Source organism: Arachis ipaensis, chromosome B1 (genome assembly GCF_059453495.1).
Source record: "Arachis ipaensis isolate K30076 ecotype BB chromosome B1, ASM5945349v1, whole genome shotgun sequence".
In the NCBI taxonomy this organism is placed as follows: domain Eukaryota; kingdom Viridiplantae; phylum Streptophyta; class Magnoliopsida; order Fabales; family Fabaceae; genus Arachis; species Arachis ipaensis.
This window is the reverse complement of record NC_142436.1, coordinates 24,240,905-24,259,682: the sequence shown is the minus strand read 5'-3', so window position 1 is coordinate 24,259,682 and position 18,778 is coordinate 24,240,905. Positions and strand designations below refer to the sequence as shown.

The following is an 18,778-nucleotide window of genomic DNA, read 5'->3' as shown; positions in this document are numbered from 1 at the left end:
AAGATAAGAGCAGGCAAAATTTTGAAGTGTTCAAGAAGGCTACGTGCCACAGTGTACTGCAAACTGGGACAATGCAAAGCAAGGGGTAGTGTGTGGAAAGTGGAACCATAACCACATTACAGCACTTGCACTACACAAAAGAAAAGTATAAATGCGTCAATTCTGGAGGCTCCCTCCAGCTAGATGGTAGATATCCACTGACCAATGCTTCCAAGACAGAACCCCAGATCCAGATAATCATGCATTTATATTCATAGTCAATAATTGCAACTACATTTTCTTTTCTTTTCTTATATAACATATTAACATAAGCTTGCAAAACTGAGTAGAACCCACAAAATAAAAATGAGCATCCCCACTGCAACAACAACACTCTTGATCCTCTGCACCATCTTCACACCGCTACACCTCAAGGCCAATGCAGTAAAATGCCACCCGGATGACGAAGCAGGCCTATTGGGCTTCAAACCGGGCATCAAATCGGACCCATCTGGGATGCTCAGCAAATGGATACGCGGAACCAATTGTTGCACGTGACCGGGCCTTAACTGCCTATTTGAAAACAAACGGGTCACAAGCATTTCTCTTGGGGGTCAACCCGAGCAACCCAATAGCTTCTTATCGGGTACCATATCGTCCTCCCTCTCAAAGCTCCAATTTCTCGACGGTATCTATTTCACTAATCTCCGAAACATATCGGGTCCCTTTCCCGGGTTTCCTCCTCAATATGCCCAACCTCCAATACATCTACATCGAGAACAGCCAAATCTCGGGTCGCATACCCAATTCTTTTGGAAACTCCACTCGAAAATTTGGCGCCTTCAGCTTCCAAGGCAATCGCTTAACCGGAACATTGCTGAGTTCACTATCCCTGTTGACTTAGCTCACTCAGCTCAAACTCGGCGACAACCTCCTCACTGGTGTTATCCCAGACGGGATTCAAAACCTCAAGAGCCTCACATATCTGAGTTTGCAAGGCAACCAGCTCAGTGGTAACATTCTCGATTTTTTCACTTCGTTAAAGAACCTCAGGTTTCTAGAACTTTCTCGGAACAAATTTTTTGGCACGATTCCGGCGTCGATTGCCACGCTGGCACCAATACTGGGATACCTGGAACTGGGACAGAACTCGCTTTCCAGGAAAATCCCTGATTTTCTAGGGAAAATGAAGGCTCTCGACACACTCGATCTCTCCTCGAACCGATTCACTGGAAGCGTGCCTCAGAGCTTCAAGAACTTGATGAAGATCTTCAACCTGAACCTCTCCAACAACTTGCTGGTAGATCCGTTCCCCCAGATGAACGTGAAAGGAATTGAATCTCTGGATTTGTCGAACCACAATTTGCACCTGGGAATAATCCCCAAGTGGGTGACTTCGTCTCCGGTTATCTACTCGTTGAAGCTGGCCAAGTGTGGAATAAGGATGAAGCTGGATGATTGGAAACCTTCGGAGACTTACTTCTACGACTACATTGATCTCTTTGGAAATGATATCTCAGGGAGCGCCATTGGATTGCTGAATAGAACAGACTATTTGGTAGGGTTCTGGGCTTCAGGGAACAAGTTGAAGTTCGATATGGGAGGTTTGAGGATCGCGGAGAAGCTCAAGTACTTGGATTTGTCTAGAAATTCGGTGTTTGGGAAGATTGCGAAGGGTGTGGTTGGGCTTCAGAAGCTGAACGTCAGTTATAACCATCTTTGTGGTTAGATTCCAAAGATTCAGTTCCCGGCCAGTGCCTTTGCCGGAAATGATTGTTTGTGTGGTCCTTCTTTGCAGCCATGCATAGCCTAGCACTATCATAAGGCAAATACTTTGAGAGAGGCTGAGATTATGTGTACTGATTAGTGATTTGTGAGTCTATTAAATTTTAATTAGGAGAGATGAAATGATGGATTCCTAAATCTCGCTAGTATAGTATCTTCAGCCCAGATTTGTGCCAAAGATGCTTTAATAATTATCTTCAGCCCAGATTTGTGCAATACATGCTTTAATAATTGTTCAATTCAATGCCACTACTGCATTGATATTTTTTGTTCTTTTAGGTCAACTTGTCTTGGAGACTTGGAGTAATGGAGTTGGTTGTTATTCCAGTGCCAAAGTGTAGTGCCCACTTCCCGCTGGCACTGCCCACTAGTCTATTGACCGTGTAGATTACGCTCATTGAGAAACTTCCACCCTGTAACCGTCGAGGCTGAATTCTTAGCGATACAAACACACAACAATTGTATTAGATTATCCAAAGATAGTTGTTGTTTCTTTAATGAAAGAAAGATGACTAATGATTTCTCATTAACCATTTTAGTTTCGTGACAACTTGGGCAAAAGGCTTGTAAATGGGTTGATTCTTCCTGATACTCTCTCTCACTCATTATGCGTTTAGATGATTATATCTACATTTGACCATGGCCAGTGGCTCTATTAGTGCCTATGAGAGAGGTGCCTAATTAGTAATTAATAATATGAATATCTGAATTTCGTTCACACTTAGGTCAAGTCATTACAAATTGACATTTCTCTTTCAATACTAACATAATGTGCTTTATTGTATGATATTAATTTACAAACCATGGCTATAAATACTCTGTGATTCTTTACAATCTTATTCACGAAACAATTTAGAATGGCATATAGATACTTGTTTGCCTTCTTGTTGGCTTTATGCCTCTCATACCCTCCTCATTCTGTTCTTGTTGCACAGAATTTGCCATACAAAGCTATGAATCTAGGAAACTGGTTGCTTGCTGAGGGATGGATGAAACCTTCGCTCTTTGATGGAATTGTCAACAAAGATCTTGTTCATACCCTGGGTCGAGATGTCCGACCCGGGATGACTAGCGACAAAGCGACCACCTCTTTAGGTCAAACCATCCGACCTCTTCCCAAAGAGCTTGGACAAATCGACAGGAAAGCCCAAAGAGGGCCCAAAATCGAGGAACATGACCCAAATCTAAAGGCAGCCCAAGCCTACAGAGAGAAGGGTGGTTCCCTTGAAAATAAGCTGACCTCACCCAAAGATAAGATAAGATAAGATAAGATAACTAACTTATCTTATCTAAAAAGGTCACTGTTTCGAGGGTTACCTGAAACTGTAGGCCGATCTCGGATGAGATCTTCTGTACTGGTCGGAGATGACGTATCCGGCTGGCTGGTGGCGGCCGGAGCTGTGATGTCCGACTTGTTGGACTGGCTTCACTTCTGATCCTTGGTCACCGGAGGGTGGGGGTACCTACAAGAGACTCCGATGCTTAAGTCAGCACGGGTATTAAGCAGGTTTATTGTAGAATCAGAGTATGAGTTATACCTGGGTGCTCCAGTGTATTTATAGTAGTGTGGGCTGACCTTTCTGATAAGATAAGTTAGTTATTTTATCCTATCTTATCTTATCTTTGGGTGAGGTCAGCTTATCTTCAACGGAACCGCCCTTCTTTCTGTAGGCTTGGGCTACCTTTGGATTGGGCTGTGTTCCTTTGTTTGGGCCTTCTTGGGCCTTCCTGTCGATTTGGCCGACCGCTTTTGTAAAGAGGTCGGATAGTCTGACCTGAAGAGGTCGGTCGCTTTGTCTCCAATCATCCCAGGTCGGATAGCTCGACCCAGGGTATGAACAGTGCCCCTGCTTGAGCTCGGTCTTTTTGTCGAGGTCGAGTCTTTGACTTCGGTCCTTCTAGTGAAGCCGAACTCAAGCATTTTGTCGATTCCTTTCTTTGTAGAGCCTTTTTGAATGTGGAACGTTTTCCTTTAAAAGCGCGCGCTTTTATATCAGCGCTTTAGGAACGTGCGAGGGTTTAATGCCCTCATTAATTGACTTCAAATGCCCCATTTCCTTTGGTTTGAATTTTGCCATCAGAAACGGTTTCTCTTCTTCATTCTTCTTCGTAACTTCTCCCTTTACTCTCTCGCTTTCCGTTTCTTGCCTAGAGTTCATAGTTCTTTCCTGCGACGCCTGCTCTGCCACTGCTTTCGTGGAAGAAGGGTGATTCTGGATTTCTCTTTCCGTTCTTCGAATTTTTCCGTTTCGCGGGGTAGCTCTGTCGTTTCTGATCTTCAGCTTTCTTTCGAGGTTTTCTTCTATTTTTCAGGTTAGATTTTTCTTCCTCTGTCACTTTTATGTCTGATTTTGAGAAAGTTTGGATCTTTTCTGCTTTTTTCCGTGCCTGATTGTTGCGTGTTCTGGAATTTCTTCGCCGTTTGTGTGAGTTTTTTCGCCTTCCCTGCTGCTCGATGCTTTTTAGGGTTTTTTGCATGTTGCCGTCATTTCTGTTTGTGCTTCTGATGATGGTTTTGGAATGATGATTTTTTTTATTATGAAAAAAAGGTTTGTATCTTTGACGATTTCCGCTTGGCCTGTATGATGTTGGTGATGCTTTTTGCTGATATACTGTAGAAAGATAGTGGCTTGGATGACTTTTGTGTTTTTACTTCCTTTGTTTCATTTGAAACCTTTCTTTTTTTTGTTTGATGAATGCTGGGACGTAGGCTGTAGGAATTTCTTGAAACCTTGCTTTGTTTCTGCCTCCAAAAGATGCCCCAAGACTTTGGTTTGAGTCTTGGGGTTTTCCTTTTCTGCTTGTTCGCCTGTGTCATTTTAGTCGAGTTGTTTTGCCCCTTGTCCGAGATGTTTTTTAGTAATCCAATCTTCTTTTCTTATTTTTAGGATTAGTCAGCGTCATGTCTTCTTGCAATAACATTGTAGAGGTGTCTTCCAAAGTTCCCGAGGGGATGTCCGATTGGTTGGACTCCCTTGTCTTAATGTGTGTCTCTGTCGTGGATGCTAAATTTTGTGTAGAGCTGAGAAAACGTCATAGGATTTGTGGTAGCAGTGCTCGGGAGAAGGATTATGAGCTTGTATCTCCTGACTCTGATGAGAGGGCTTGTTTTCCTACTTTCGTCGAGGGGGAACGTCCCTTCTTCTACGCCTATGAATAATTCTTCAGCCAGTTGGACGTTACTTTTCCTTTTACTGCTTTCGAGACCGACTTGTTGTGGTCATGTAATATTGCTCCATCCCAACTTCATCCAAATTCCTGGGGTTTTATCAAAATATTTCAACTGCTTTGCCAAGAGTTAGGCGTAACACCTTCTGAAACTCTTTTCCTCTATCTTTTTGTCTCGGCCAAGCCCGGAGGTTCTTCCAAAAAGAAAGCTTCCTGGGTTTCTTTTAGATCGGTCCAGGGGCATAAAGTTTTTGCCATGTATGATGAGTCCTTTAAAGATTTTAAGAATTATTTCTTCTGAGTCCGTGCTATTGAGGGGGTCCGCCCCTTTTTTTCTTGATGAGAATGACGAGCCTGCTTTTCCTCTAGAGTGGCAAAAGAATGTGAGAGTGTCACGTTCTACATGGGAGATGCTTAATGAGGTTAAGCGGGCTTTTGTAGTTGTTCTTGAAGATTTGTGGGGGAAACCACCCCATCTGGATACAAAAAGATTCTTGAGTGATCCATCTTTGGTTCGAACTGCTTTGGGTACTGTCTGACTTGTTTTTATACTTGTTTCTGAGCTTTTCTTCTCCTATGTTGTAACTCGTCATTTATGGTTGATTCTGTATTTTCAGAGATGTCGAAAAATAATGATTCTATGAAGGCCTACAAGAAGGTGAAAAAGGCTGTTGCTGCTCAAAACATCTCAGCCAAGGCGGCCGGAGAGGGATCTTCTCAAGTTCCTGTGAAGCCGCCCGTGCCAAGTTCTCCTGGGCCAAGGAAGGTGATCCCCACTCTTCGAGTTCGCCTGACTGATCCTCCACAGACTTCTGCCATTGCTTCTGGTGCTCCTCCCAACAAGAAGCAGAAAACAATTGAGACCTTTAACCTTGACGCCCCTGATTTTAATGCAATCGAATTTGTAGATCAGCAAATTGGTCCCTAAGGTACCCTCCCCATGGATGATGTGTTAATCCTTCGCCATCTGGATTTTATGACCTGAAATAGTGTTAAAATGGCATATATGGGGGCTGCCCTGTACCGAACTGCCCAGAATCTTCCTCTCCATGCTACCAAGGAGTTTATGGAGGAGGCTAAACAGGAGTTCGACCGAATGAAGGGCCTGAAGGAAGAGCTTGAGGTAAAGGTAGCCGAGTTGGAGAAGGATCTGGAGAACGAAAAGGCGAGTTCCCTTGCTCTGGCAGCTTCTGTGCGGTTGGCCGAGGACACGACATTGAGGCATAAGGACAATTATGTGACATCTTATCGGGAGGTGGTGCGCCTGAGGGAGGAGTTGGAGAATGCGCGAGCTGATTACTCCGAGCTCCAAGGTCATCTTGTTGGCAGCATAACTGCTGCCTATGAGAGCTTGAGCGAGCAGGTTCGGATTAATGCTCCCGAGGCCGATCTTACTCTTTTCAGCCTGGATAATGTTGTGAGGGATGGTAAGATTGTCCCTGATGACCAGGATGATGATGATATTGAACCTCCCCCTGTGTCTTCTGCCAAAGTGTCAGCCTCTTCAGTTCCTCCAGTTGTGTCTGACCCGGATTGCCAGATTCTGAACCGAGATGATAGAACCGTGGATGCTGTCCCCATTCAGACTCGGCCTCCTTCTCCCCGTACTGATGCTGCCGGGGAGGCTCCCGATCTTTGCTGATTTCTCTTTGGATATTTGTGTAGTTGGCCCGGCTTGTGGGCTTTGAAACTCTTTATTTGTAGTTTGAATATTCTGCTGACTGTTGATATTCCTTTTGGTTGCTTGTTTAGCAACTTCTATCTTGAAAAAACAACAAGTAGCTTTTATGCTTTTGATCCTGACCCCAAAGCTTTATAATATTGTATTTCGTATCATGCTTGTTTGTTTTAGCATTTTTTGAACATGTCGGAGCCTTCGGCCTCTTTGAATTGGGCGGGATCCTTTGTGGTCGTGAAGGGGTGGTTCCAACTTGTTTCTTGGTTTTCTTGCTTCTTGTTTGTATCTCTATCGATCCATAGCTGATTTCTTTGCGTTGGTCCTCTTTCCAGTTACTTTTGCAGTCCTCTATCTTGGACCTTTGTTAGGTCTTTTTCAGAGACTACTTTATAACTCTTTTTGTAGGAGGTCAACTTCTTTATGTCGTCCTTTTCCAAGTTATTTTTGTAATCCTCTTTTTTGGACCTTTGTCAGGTCTCTTTCAGGGATTACTTTTATAACTTGTTTGTAGGGGACCGACTTCGTTAGGTCGATCTCTTCTAAGTTATTTTTGTAATTCTCTTTCTTGGACCTTTGTCAGGTCTGTTTCAGGGATTACTTTTATAACTTGTTTGTAGGGGACTGACTTCGTTAGGTCGATCTCTTAGTTATTTTTGTAATCCTCTTTCTTGGACCTTTGTCAGGTCTCTTTCAGGGATTACTTTTATAACTTGTTTGTAGGGGACCGACTTCGTTAGGTCGATCTCTTCTAAGTTATTTTTGTAATCCTCTTTCTTGGACCTTTGTCAGGTCTCTTTCAGGGATTACTTTTATAACTTGTTTGTAGGAGACCGACTTCGTTAGGTCGATCTCTTCTAAATTATTTTTGTAATCCTCTTTCTTGGACCTTTGTTAGGTCTCTTTCAGGGATTACTTTTATAACTTGTTTGTAGGAGACCGACTTCGTTAGGTCGATCTCTTCTAAGTTATAGCAATTCCTCTTTTATAGGGTTGGCCAGACCTCTTTCCAGGGATTTGCTGATAACTTGGATTGACTTGGTCCGACTTCTTAACGTCGGCCAGTCTTTAAGTTATTATTTAGCAATCCATAAGACCTCGTCAGCTTCTTTTTCGGATCACTTTCGATAACTTCTTACATTATTCTGTGTTCATCTTTGCCGATTTGTAGAAGGTGGTTTCTGTCTTTGTTTGGTCGACCTTTAGATGAATCGCGTTTTCATCTTTATTGGTCTTCCATCGTGATCGTGCAGTGAATTTGTTTTTCACTTTCTGCCGATCTGTTGCTTTATAATCGGGCGATGAATGCTTCATGTTAATGCGTCTTGAGAATTTGTAGAATATCTAAAATATATTTTATTCAAAAGGAAATGCAAATATATACATGCGGGAGTTTTTCATCCCTTTCAGTCAAATAATTTCTGGATCTCAACTTGGTGCCTCAATAAAAAACCTTTTCAGGAAAAAGAGTGCACCCTATGAAGAGATCTTCTAGCTATAGTACCTTCTTAGGTTGCATGCGTGCCATGATCTGGGAAGCTCTCGTCCATCAAGTTCGGACAGTCTGTAGTAGCCCTTTCCAAGTACTTCTGTAACTCGGTAGGGTCCTTTCCAGTTTGCTGCCAGCTTTCTTTCTCCAGGTCGAGTTGTTTCGATATCATTTCGGATTAGGATGAGATCATTCTCAGCAAAACTTCTTAGCACTACCCTTTGATTATATCTTGAAGCCATTCGGCGTTTTAGTGCTTCTTCCCTGATCCGAGCTCTTTCTTGGACTTCTGGAAGTAAGTCGAGCTCTTCTCTTTGAAGTTGAGAGTTGGCTTATTCATTGTAGTGGACCATTCTAGGGGACCCTTCCTCGATCTCTACTGGGATCATTGCCTCCATTCTGTACGCTAATCGAAATGGTGATTCGTTTGTGGTAGAACGTGGTGTTGTTCGATATGCCCATAGGACTTGTGGGAGTTCTTCGGCCCAAGCTCCCTTTGCTTCTTGCAGTCTCCGCTTCAGTCCAGCCAATATGACTTTGTTGGCAGCTTCGGCCTGTCCATTGGCTTGAGGATGTTCGACGGAGGTGAACTGGTGTTTTATGTTCAAGTCGGCAGCTAGATTTCTGAAACCTGCATCTGTGAATTGAGTGCCATTGTCTGTGGTGATGGAGTGTGGGACTCCGAACCTTGTGACAATATTTCTATATAAGAATTTCTGGCTTTTTTGAGCAGTGGCGTTGGCTAGGGGCTCTGCCTCGATCCACTTTGTAAAATAGTCTATCCCAACTATGAGGAATTTGACTTGTTCTGATCCCTGAGGAAAGGGTCCGAGAAGGTCGAGTCCCCATTTTGCGAATGGCCAAGGTGAAGTTACGCTGATGAGTTCTTCTGGCGGGGCAATGTGGAAGTTGGCATATTTCTGGCATGGGGGACATGTCTTTACAAATTCTGTAGCTTCTTTTTGTAGGGTTGGCCAGTAAAATCCCGCCCAGAATACCTTTTTGGTGAGAGCTTGGGCTCCGAGATGATTACCACAAATGCCGCAGTGTACTTCCTCTAAAACTTCCCTTGTGTTAGAGGTCGGCACACATTTTAACAACGGTATTGAGATCCCTCTCTTATATAGGGTGTTGTTTATGATAGTGTAATACTGAGCCTCCCGCTTTAACCTCTTTGCCTCCTTTTCATCTGTGGAGAGTATTTCTGCTTTGAGGTAGTTAATTATGGGGGTCATCCATCCTTGGTCCTGACTTGTTATGGCTAGGACTTTTTCCTCTTCCGAGATTGACGGGTTCTGTAGCATTTCCTGGATGAGGCTTCTATTGTTGCCCCCTGATTTGGTGCTAGCTAGTTTCGAGAGTGCGTCAGCTCGGGCATTTTGTTCGCGGGGTATGTGACATATCTTATATTCCCCGAGTTGTTCGAGCTGTTCCTTGGTTTTATCCAAATACTTTTTCATGGTGGGGTCTTTGGCTTGGTAGCTCCCTATTATTTGTGGGGTGATTACTTGTGAATCGCTGAAGATGTTGAGTTTTTGAACTCCAACCTCCTTAGCCAGCTTCAAACCAGCTAGTAACTCCTCATATTCCGCCTGGTTGTTTGAGGTCGTGAACCCAAATTTGAGGGAAAGCTCAACTTGGGTTTCTTGGTTGCTTTCTATTATCACATCTGCACAGTTTTCGGTCTTATTCGAGGAACCGTCCACATAGAGATTCCATTCTGTGGGAGTTTCCAGGGTATCTGTGAATTCCGCGATGAAGTCGGTCAAGTACTGTGATTTGATGGCTGTCCGAGCTTCATATTAGAGGTCGAACTTAGACAACTCGACTGTCCATTGTAAAATTCTGTCTGCTAGATCTGTTTTCTGCAATATCCCTTTTATGGGCTGGTCGGTTCGAACCTTAATGGTGTGAGCCTGGAAGTACGGGCGAAGTCGTCGAGATGTCAGTATGAGATTGTAGGCAAAATTTTCTATTTTTTTGGTAGTTTAGCTCAGATCCCTGCAGCGCTTTACTAATGAAGTATACATGTTGTTGCCCTTTGTCGTCCTCCCGAACCAGTGCTGAGGCTACTGCCCGACTTCCTACCCCAAGGTACAATGTGAGTGGTTCTTCCTTTCGTGGTCCAGTTAGAATAGGTGGTTGTCTTAGGAAGTTTTTGAAATCTCGGAAGGCTTGCTCGTATTTCTTTGTCCATTCAAAATTTTTTCCTTTCCTTAAAGTGGCGTAGAAGGGGAGAGATCTTATCGCTGATCCCGCTAAGAATTTGGATAAGGCTGCCAATCTCCTGTTGAGTTGTTGTACCTCTCTGACACAAGTTGGGCTCTTCATGTTGAGTATGGCCTGACATTTGTCTGGATTCGCTTCAATTCCTCTTTGTGTGAGCATGTAACCTAAGAATTTGCCCGCTTCTACTGCAAAGGTGCATTTTGTGGAATTGAGTCGCATGTCGTGCCTCCTTATAGTGTCGAACACTTGAGCCAGGTCGGACAATAATGTCTCTTCGCTTTGTGTCTTTATCAACATGTCGTCCACATAGACTTCCATGATTTTTCCGATGTGATCTGAGAAGACTTTATTCATTAGCCTTTGATAAGTAGCTCCCGCATTCTTGAGACCGAAAGGCATCACAATGTAGCAGTAATTTGCTTTTGGCCTAAAAAATGAGGTCTTTTCTTGATCTGGTGGATACATGGGGATTTGGTTGTATCCCGAATAGGCGTCCATAACCGAGAGGTATCTATATCCGGAGGAAGCATATACCAGAGCGTCGATACTTGGGAGTGGGTAAGGATCTTTTGGGCAGGCTTTGTTGAGGTCAGTGTAGTCGGTGCACATTCGCCACTTCCCATTTGATTTTTTCACCAAGACGACGTTAGCTAGCCATAGTGGGTACTTGACTTCTCTTATGAATTCTGCCTCCAGTAGTGCTTGTACCTGTTCTTCCATAGCTTGGGATCGCTCTGGCCCAAGTTTTCTTCGTCTCTGCTGTACCGGCCGAGATCCTAGATAGACCGCCAATTTGTGACACATTAGCTTGGGGTCTATGCCTGGCATGTCTGCAGCTTTCCATGCAAAGAGATCGACATTATCTCGCAAGAATTGTACTAGTAATTCCGTTCTATCTCCTTTTAGGATCGTGCCAATATTAGTCGTTTTGTCTGAGGTGTCTCCGATCTGAACTTTCTCTATTTTACCTTCGGGCTGTGGACGGAGTTCTTCTCGTCTCTGGACTCCACCAAGCTCAATTGTATGGAACTCTTCTCCTCTGCCTCTGAGGTTTAGACTTTAATTATAACAGCGGCGTGCCATCTTTTGATCTGCTTTTATTGTGGCTATCCCCTCTGTAGTTGGGAATTTCATGCATAGATGTGGAGTTGAGACTATTGCACCAAGTTGATTTAGTGTTGTCTGACCTATTAGGGCATTGTAGGCTGAACTCACGTCGACCACAATGTAGTCTATCTTGAGTATTTCTGGATTGGTTCCCTTTTTCGAAGGTTGTATGTAGTGACACGTATCCCAGTGGTTGTACTGGGGTGTCTCCCAGTCCGAACAGGCTATTCGGGTATGCTCTAAGCTCCTTTTCTTCTAAGCCGAGTTTGTCGAAGGCTGTTTTGAATAAGATGTCGGCAGAACTCCCTTGGTCTATTAATGTGCGGTGGAGATTGGCGTTTGCTAGTATGATGGTGATGACCATGGGATCTTCGTGTCCTGAGATGATACCGGATGCGTCTTGCAGGGATGTCTGGTGCTTCCTCCTTTCATTCGACATGATATACTTCTTTGAGGTATCTTTTGCGGGATGATTTGGAGATTCCACCTCCTGCGAATCCTCCATGTATCATATGGACATGTTGGTACACGAAATTGTGATCATCAATAATGGCGCCAAAGACTTGGAGCTTTTAAACGTGAATCACACTTTGTCACAATTCCGCACAACTAACCAGCAAGTGCACTGGGTCGTCCAAGTAATACCTTACGTGAGTAAGGGTCGATCCCACGGAGACTGTCGGCTTGAAGCAAGCTATGGTCACCTTGTAAATCTCAGTCAGGCTAATTCAGATGGTGATGGAGAATTGATAATTAAAAGATAAATAAAACATAAAATAAAGATAGAGATACTTATGTAATTCTTCGGTTGGAATTTCAGATAAGCGTATGAAGATGCTTTGTTCCCCCTGAACCTCTGCTTTCCTATTGCCTTCTTCCAATCATTCATACTCCTTTCCATGGCAAGCTTTATGTTGGGCATCACCGTTGTCAATGGCTACTTCCCATCCTCTCAGTAAAAATGTTCCAAATGCGCTGTCACCGCACGGCTAATCATCTGTCGGTTCTCGATCATGTCGGAATAGGATCCATTGATCCTTTTGCATCTGTCACATGCCCCACAATCGCGAGTTTGAAGTTTGTCATAGTCATCCCTTCCCAGATCCTACTCAGAATACCACAGACAAGGTTTAGACGTTCCGGATCTCAGGAATGACCGCCAATAATTCTAGCCTATACCACGAAGGTTCCAATCTTAGATTAGAAACCCAAGAGATACGCATTCAATCCATTGCTAGTAGAACAGAGGTGGTTGTCAGGCACATGTTCATAGGTGAGAATGATGATGAGTGTCACGGATCATCACATTCATCAAGTTGAAGAACGAATGAATATATTGGAGAAGAAATACACTTGAGTTGAATAGAAAAACAATATTACTTTGTATTAATTCATGAAGAACAGCAGAGCTCCACACCTTAATCTATGGTGTGTAGAAACTCCACTGTTGAGAATACAAAAGTGATAGTGGTGTAAGCATGGTCGAATGGCCAGCCTCCAAGGTCTAGGGACTAAACGTCCAAAGATGAGAATACAATAGTATAAGGTCCTATTTATAGAGAACTAGTAGCCTAGGGTTTATAGAAATCAGTAATTAATGCAGAAATCTTCTTCCGAACCCACTTGGTGTGTGCTTGGGCTGAGCATTGAAGCTTCCATGTGTAGAGACTTTTCTTGGAGTTAAACGCCAGCTTTTGTGCTAGGTTTGGAGTTAAACGCCAGAATTTTTGAGCTGACTTGGAACGCCAGTTTGGGTCATCAAATCTCGAACAAAGTATAAACTATTATATATTGCTGGAAAGCTCAGGATGTCTACTTTCCAACGCAATTGAGAGCGCGCTAATTGAGTCTCTGTAGCTCTAGAAAATCTACTTTGAGTGCAGGGAGGTCAGAATCCAACAGCATCTGTAGTCCTTTTTCAGCCTCTGAATCAGATTTTTGCTCAGGTCCCTCAATTTTAGCCATAAAATACCTGAAATCACAGAAAAACACACAAACTCATAGTAAAGTCCAGAAGAGTGATTTTTATTTAAAAACTAATAAAAATACAATAAAAACTAATTAAAATATACTAAAAACATACTAAAAACAATGTCAAAAAGCGTATAAATTATCCGCTCATCACAACACCAAACTTAAATTGTTGCTTGTCCCCAAGCAACTGAAAATAAAATAGGATCAAAAGAGGAGAATATACAATGAATTCCAAAAACATCTATGAAGATCAGTATTAATTAGATGAGCGGGACTTTTAGCTTTTTGCTTCTGAACAGTTTTGGCATCTCACTTTATTCCTTGAAGTTCAGAATGATTGGCATCTATAGGAACTCAGAATCCAGATAGTGTTATTGATTCTCCTAGTTAAGTATGTTGATTCTTGAACATAGCTACTTTATGAGTCTTGGCCGTGGCCCTAAGCACTTTGTTTTTCCAGTATTACCACCGGATACATAAATGCCACAGACACATAACTGGGTGAACCTTTTCAGATTGTGACTCAGCTTTGCTAGAGTCCCCAATTAGAGGTGTCCAGGGTTCTTAAGCACACTCTTCTTTTTGCTTTGGACCTCGACTTTAACCGCTCGGTCTCAAGTTTTCACTTGACACCTTCACGCCACAAGCACATGGTTAGGGACAGCTTGGTTTAGCCGCTTAGGCTAGGATTTTATTCCTGTGGGCCCTCCTATCCACTGATGCTCAAAGCCTTGGATCCTTTTTATCACCCTTGCCTTTTGGTTTAAAGGGGTATTGGCTTTTTCTGCTTGCTTTTCTCTTTTTTCTTTTTTTTTTCCTTTTTTTTGCAAGCTTTTCACTGCTTTTTCTTGCTTCAAGAATCAGTTTTATGATTTTTCAGATCATCAGATAACATTTCTCCTTTTCCCATCATTCTTTTAAGAGCCAACAATTTTAACATTCATAAACAATCAAATTCATAAATATGCACTGTTCAAGCATTCATTTAGAAAAACAATAGTATTGCCACCACATCAAAATAATTAAACTGTTTTAAAATTTGAAATTCATGCACTTTTTTTTTTCTTTTTCAATTAAAAACATTTTTCATTTAAGAAAGGTGATGGATTCATTTTCATAGCATCAAGGCATAGACACTAAGACACTAATGATCATGTAATAAAGACACAAACATAAATAAACATAAAGCACAATTTTCGAAAAACAGAAAATAAAGAACAAGGAAATTAAAGAACGGGTCCACCTTAGTGATGGCGGCTTGTTCTTCCTCTTGAAGATCTTATGGAGTGCTTGAGCTCCTCAATGTCTCTTCCTTGCCTTCGTTGCTCCTCTCTAATGGTTCTTTGGTCTTCTCTAATTTCATGGAGGAGGCTGGAATGCTCTTGGTGCTCTACCCTTAGTTGTCCCATGTTGGAACTTAATTTTCCTAGGGAGGTGTTGATTTGCTCCCAATAGTTTTGTGGAGGAAAATGCATCCCTTGAGGCATATCAGGGATTTCATGATGAGGAGTTTCCTCATGCTCTTGGTGAGGTTCTCTCACTTGCTCCATCCTTTTCTTTGTGATGGGTTTGTCCTCATCAATGAGGATGTTTTCCTCTATGTCAATTCTAGCTGAATTGCAGAGGTGACAAATGAGATGAGGGAAGGCTAACCTTGCCACAGTGGAGGACTTGTCCACCACCTTGTAGAGTTCTTGGGATATAACCTCATGAACTTCTACTTCCTCTCTAATCATGATGCTATGAATCATGATAGCCCGATCTATAGTAACTTCAGATCGGTTGCTAGTAAGAATGATTGAGCGTTGGATGAACTCCAACCATCTCCTAGCCACGGGCTTGAGGTCATGCCTTCTTAGTTGAACCAGCTTTCCTCTTGAATCACTCTTCCATTGAGCGCCCTCTTCACAGATGTCCATGAGGACTTGGTCCAACCTTTGATCAAAGTTGACCTTTCTAGCGTATGGGTGTGTATCTCCTTGCATCATGGGCAAGTTGAATGCCAACCTTACATTTTCCAGACTAAAGTCTAAGTATTTTCCTCGGACCATTGTAAGCCAATTCTTAGGGTCTAGGTTCACACTTTGATCATGGTTCTTGGTGATCCATGCATTGGCATAGAACTCTTGAACCATTAAGATTCCGACTTGTTGAATGGGGTTGGTGAGAACTTCCCAACCTCTTCTTCGGATCTCATGTCGGATCTCCGGATATTCGCCCTTTTTGAGCTTAAAAGGGACCTCGGGGATCACCTTCTTCTTGGCCACAACTTCATAGAAGTGGTCTTGATGCACCTTTGAGAGGAATCTTTCCATCTCCCATGACTCGGAGGTGGAAGCTTTTGCCTTTCCTTTCCTCTTTCTAGAGGTTTCTCCGGCCTTTGGTGCCATTAATGGTTATGGAAAAACAAAAAGCTTTAGCTTTTACCACACCAAACTTAGAAGGTTGCTCGTCCTCGAGCAAAAGAAGAAAGAAGAGAGTAGAAGAAGAAGAAATATAGGAGATGGAGGGGGCTTTGTGTTTCGGCCAAGGGGGAGAAGTAGTGTTTAGGTTGTGTGAAAATGAAGGAGTGAAGATGGGTTTATATAGGTGTAGAGAGGGGGGTATGGTTTGGCCATATAGGGTGGGTTTGGGTGGGAAAGTGGTTTGAATTTGAATGGTGAGGTAGGTGGGGTTTTATGAAGGATGGATGTGAGTGGTGAAGAGAATGGTGGGATTTGATAGGTGAGGGGTTTTTGGGGAAGAGGTATTGAGGTGAATGGTAAATGGGTGAAGAAGAGAGAGAGAGAGATAAGGTAGGAGGGGATCCTGTGGGGTCCACAGATCCTGAGGTGTCAAGCATTTCTCATCCCTGCACCATGTGGTGTGCAAAGCGCCCCTTGCTACCAATCCTGGCGTTAAACGCCAGGCTGCTGCCCATTTTTGGCGTTTAACGCCAGCTTCTTGCCCATTCCTGGCGTTAAACGCCAGTCTGGTGTCTATTTCTGGCGTTAAACGCCCAGAATGGTGCCAGCCTGGGCGTTTAACGCCCATTCTGCTACCCTTACTGGCGTTTAAATGCCAGTAAGTTTCTCCTCCAGGGTGTTCTATTTTTCATTCTGTTTTTTCTTCTGTTTTTGCTTTTTCAATTGTTTTTGTGACTTTACATGATCATCAACCTACAGAAAACATAAAATAACAAAAAAAATAGAAATTTAACATAGATAATTAAAGATTGGGTTGCCTCCCAACAAGCGCTTTTTTAATGTCAATAGCTTGACAGTGGGCTCTCATGGAGTCTCACAGATGTTCAGAGCAATGTTGGAACCTCCCAACACCAAACTTAGAGTTTGAATGCAGGGGTTCAACACTAAACTTAAAGTTTGGCTGTGGCCTCCCAACACCAAACTTAGAGTTTGACTGTGGGGGCTCTGTTTGACTCTGTATTGAGAGAAGCTCTTCATGCTTCCTCTCCATGGTGACAGAGGGATATCCTTGAGCTTTAAACACAAGGGAGTCTTTATTCACTTGAATGATCACTTCTCCTCTGTCAACATCAATCACAGCTTTTGCTGTGGCTAGGAAGGGTCTGCCAAGGATGATGGATTCATCCATACACTTCCCAGTCTCTAGGATTATGAAGTCAGCAGGGATGTAGTGGCCTTCAACCTTTACCAAGACATCCTCTACAAGTCCATAAGCTTGTTTCTTTGAATTGTCTGCCATCTCTAGTGAGATTCTTGTAGCTTGTACCTTAATGATCCCTAGCTTCTCCGTTACAGAGAGAGGCATGAGGTTTATGCTTGACCCTAGGTTACACAGAGCCTTCTCAAAGGTCATGGTGCCTATGGTACCAGGTATTGAGAACTTTCAAGGATCTTGTCTCTTCAGAGGTAATCTCTACCTAGTCAAGTCATCCAGTTCTTTGATGAGCAATGGAGGTTCATCCTCCCAAGTCTCATTACCAAACAACTTGGCATTTAGCTTCATGATTGCTCCAAGGTACTTAGCAACTTGCTCTTCAGTAACATCTTCATCCTCTTCAGAGGATAAATACTCATCAGAGCTCATGAATGGCAAAAGTAAATTCAATGGGATCTCTATGGTCTCAGTGTGAGCCTCAGATTCCCATGGTTCCTCTTTAGGGAACTCTATGGAGGTCAGTGGACGTCTGATGAGCGGATAATTTATACGCTTTTTGGCATTGTTTTTAGTATGTTTTTAGTATATTTTAATTAGTTTTTATTATATTTTTATTAGTTTTTAAATAAAAATCACTCTTCTGGACTTTACTATGAGTTTGTGTGTTTTTCTGTGATTTCAGGTATTTTCTGGCTGAAATTGAGGGACCTGAGCAAAAATCTTATTCAGAGGCTGAAAAAGGACTGCAGATGCTGTTGGATTCTGACCTCCCTGCACTCAAAGTGGATTTTCTGGAGCTACAGAAGCCTAACTGGCGCGCTTTTAATTGCGTTGGAAAGTAGACATCCTGGGCTTTCCAGCAATATATAATAGTTCATACGTTACCTGAGATTTGATGGCCTAAACTGGCATTCCAAGTCAGCTCAAGAATTCTGGCGTTTAACTCCAAAACTGGCACAAAAGCTGGAGTTAAACGCCCAAACTGGCACAAAAGATGGAGTTTAACTCCAAGAAAAGTCTCTACACATGGAAGCTTCAATGCTCAGCCCAAGCACACACCAAGTGGGCCCGGAAGAAGATTTCTGCATTAATTACTGATTTCTGTAAACTCTAGGCTATTAGTTCTCTATAAATAGGACCTTAGACTTTTAATCTTTGAGAAGTCTTAGGCTATCTTAGACACGTTTGGAGGCTGGCCATTCGGCCATGCCTAGACCTTGTTCTTATGTATTTTCAACGGTGGAGTTTCTACACACCATAGATTAAGGTGTGGAGCTCTGCTGTTCTTCATGAATTAATACAAAGTACTACTGTTTTTCTATTCAATTCACGCCTACTTCTTCTCCAAGATATTCATTCGTTCTACAACTTGATGAATGTGATGATCCGTGACACTCATCATCATTCTCACCTATGAACATGTGCCTGACAACCACCTCTGTTCTACTAGCAATGGCTTGAATGCGTATCTCTTGGGTTTCTAATCTAAGATTGGAACCTTCGTGGTATAGGCTAGAATTATTGGCGGCCATTCCTGAGATCCGAAACGTCTAAACCTTGTCTGTGGTATTCTGAGTAGGATCTGGGAAGGGATGACTGTGACGAGCTTCAAACTCGCGATTGTGGGGCGTGTGACAGACGCAAAAGGATCAATGGATCCTATTCCGACATGATCGAGAACCGATAGATGATTAGCCGTGCGGTGACAGCGCATTTGGAACGTTTTCACTGAGAGGACGGGAAGTAGCCAT

The 18,778-nt window shown here is 42.9% G+C and overlaps 2 pseudogenes; both read left to right on the top strand.

The window, feature by feature from the left end:
- Positions 1 to 291: 291 nt before the first annotated feature.
- Positions 292 to 1,792, top strand: LOC107617231 (uncharacterized; annotated as a pseudogene).
- An 829-nt stretch (positions 1,793 to 2,621) lies between these two features.
- Positions 2,622 to 18,778, top strand: part of LOC107617223 (putative glucan 1,3-beta-glucosidase A) — a 74,507-nt pseudogene continuing 58,350 nt past the window's right edge.